We start from the raw sequence: 2,983 nt of genomic DNA on the forward strand, positions 1-2,983 counted from the left end.
CTTGTGATTACTTGTGAGTCAAGTCATTAATTTTGATTTTAAAATTCAAATCTTTTTCAAAACTAATTTTAATCATATCTTTTTATCATATCCTTTATATCATATCTTTTTTTCAAAATTTTATCTTTTTCAAAAATTTGATTTTAAAATATCTTTTCCAACTTCTTATCTTCTTATCTTTTCAAAATTGATTTTCAAATCTTTTTCAATCAACTAACTAATTGACTTTTTGTTTGTTTCTTATCTCTTTCAAAACTACCTAACTAACTATCCCTCTCTAATTTTCGAAAATACCTCCCTCTTTTTCAAAAATTCTTTTTAGTTAATTAATTGTTTAAATTTTAATTCTAATTTTAATTCTCCTTTAATTTTCGAAAATCATCAACTTCTTTTCAAAAATTTAATTTTCGAACTTCCATCTCCCTCATCTCCTTCTATTTATTTATTCATCTACTAACACTTCTCTTCCACCCAAAATTCGAACCCCTTCCTCTCCTTTGAGTTCGAATTCTTCTCTTCTACATTCTTATTCTTCTTTTCTTCTACTCACACAAGGGAACCTCTATACTATGGTAAAGAGGATCCCCGGTATCTTTAGTCCTCTTCTTTTTCACATGAGCAGGAGTAAGGACAAGAACATTCTTGTTGAAGCAGACCCTGAACCTGAAAGGACTCTGAAAAGGAAACTAAGAGAAGCTAAAATACAACAATCCAGAGACAACCTTACAGGAATTTTCGAACAGGAAGAGGAGATGGCAGCCGAAAATAATAATAATGCAAGGAGGATGCTTGGTAACTTTACTGCACCTAATTCCAATTTACATGGAAGAAGCATCTCCATCCCTACCATTGGAGCAAACAATTTTGAGCTTAAACCTCAATTAGTTTCTCTGATGCAACAAAACTGCAAGTTTCATGGACTTCCATCTGAAGATCCCTTTCAGTTCTTAACTGAATTCTTTCTGATCTGTGATACTGTTAAAACTAATGGAGTAGATCCTGAAGTCTACAAGCTCATGCTTTTCCCTTTTGCTGTGAGAGACAGAGCTAGAATATGGTTGGATTCTCAACCTAAAGATAGCCTGAACTCTTGGGATAAGCTGGTCACGGCTTTCTTAGCCAAGTTCTTTCCTCCTCAAAAGCTGAGTAAGCTTATAGTGGATGTTCAAACCTTCAGACAGAAAGAAGGTGAATCCCTCTATGAAGCTTGGGAGAGATATAAGCAACTGACCAAAAAGTGTCCTTCTGACATGCTTTCAGAATGGACCATCCTGGATATATTCTATGATGGTCTGTCTGAATTAGCTAAGATGTCATTGGATACTTCTGCAGGTGGATCCATTCACCTAAAGAAAACGCCTGCAGAAGTTCAAGAACTCATTGACATGGTTGCTAATAACCAGTTCATGTACACTTCTGAGAGGAATCCTGTGAGTAATGGGACGCCTCAGAAGAAGGGAGTTCTTGAAATTGATGCTCTGAATGCCATATTGGCTCAGAATAAAATATTGACTCAGCAAGTCAATATGATTTCTCAGAGTCTGAATGGAATGCAAGCTGCATCCAACAGTACTCAAGAGGCATCTTCTGAAGAAGAAGCTTATGATTCTGAAAATCCTGCAATTGCAGAGGTGAATTACATGGGTGAACCTTATGGGAACACCTATAACCCCTCATGGAGAAATCACCCAAATTTCTCATGGAAGGATCAACAAAAGCCTCAACAAGGCTTTAATAATGGTGGAAGAAACAGGTTTAGCAATAGCAAGCCTTTTCCATCATCCACTCAGCAACAGACAGAGAACTCTGAACAAAATACCACTAATTTAGCAAACTTAGTCTCTGATCTATCTAAGGCCACTCTGAGTTTCATGAATGAAACAAGGTCCTCCATTAGAAATTTGGAGGCACAAGTGGGCCAGCTGAGTAAGAAGATCACTGAAACCCCTCCTAGTGCTCTCCCAAGCAATACAGAAGAAAATCCAAAAGGAGAGTGCAAGGCCATTGATATAACCATCATGGCCGAATCCAAGAAGGAAAGGGAGGACATGAATCCCAAGGAGGAAGACCTCCTGGGACGTCCAGTGATCAATAAGGAGTTTCCCTCTGAGGAACCAAAGGAATCTGAGACTCATCTAGAGACAATAGAGATTCCATTGAACCTTCTTATGCCATTCATGAGCTCTGAAGAGTATTCTTCTTCTGAAGAGAATGAAGATGTTACTGAAGATCAAGTTGCCAAGTTCCTTGGTGCAATCATGAAGCTGAATGCCAATTTATTTGGTAATGAAACTTGGGGAGATGAACCTCCCCTGTTCACCAATGAACTAAATGCATTGGATCAACTGAGATTGCCTCAGAAGAAACAGGATCCTGGAAAGTTCCTAATACCTTGTACCATAGGCACCATAACCTTTGAGAAGGCTCTATGTGACCTTGGGTCAGGGATAAACCTCATGCCCCTCTCTGTAATGGAGAAACTGGGAATCTTTGAGGTGCAAGCTACTAAAATCTCATTAGAGATGGCAGACAATTCAAGAAAACAGGCTTATGGACAAGTAGAGGACGTGTTAGTAAAGGTTGAAGGCCTTTATATCCCTGCTGATTTCATAATCCTAGATACTGGGAAGGATGAGGATGAATCCATCATCCTTGGAAGACCCTTCCTAGCCACAGCAAGAGCTGTGATTGATGTTGACAGAGGTGAACTAGTCCTTCAATTGAATGAGGACTCCCTTGTGTTTAAAACTCAAGGTCATCCTTCTGTAAACATGGAAAAGAGGCACAGTAAGCTTCTCTCAAAACAGAGTCATACAGAGCCCCCACAATCAAACTCTAAGTTTGGTGTTGGGAGTCTATAAAATTGACTTGATCACCTGTGTGGCTCCATGAGAACCCACTGTCAAGCTATTGACATTAAAGAAGCGCTTGTTGGGAGGCAACCCAATTTTTATTTATCTAATTTTATTTTTTATTTTATTGT

General features: G+C 38.3%; 1 non-coding gene across 1 annotated transcript; it reads right to left on the minus strand.

Annotated features, from left to right (window-relative positions):
• Positions 1–1,148: 1,148 nt before the first annotated feature.
• LOC148549428 (small nucleolar RNA R71) lies at positions 1,149–1,256 on the minus strand. Its single transcript, XR_015898398.1, has one exon. It is a non-coding gene; the product is annotated as a small nucleolar RNA R71 (small nucleolar RNA).
• Between the last annotated feature and the right edge of the window lie 1,727 nt (positions 1,257–2,983).

Source organism: Arachis ipaensis, chromosome B8 (assembly GCF_059453495.1).
Source record: "Arachis ipaensis isolate K30076 ecotype BB chromosome B8, ASM5945349v1, whole genome shotgun sequence".
Lineage (NCBI taxonomy): Eukaryota > Viridiplantae > Streptophyta > Magnoliopsida > Fabales > Fabaceae > Arachis > Arachis ipaensis.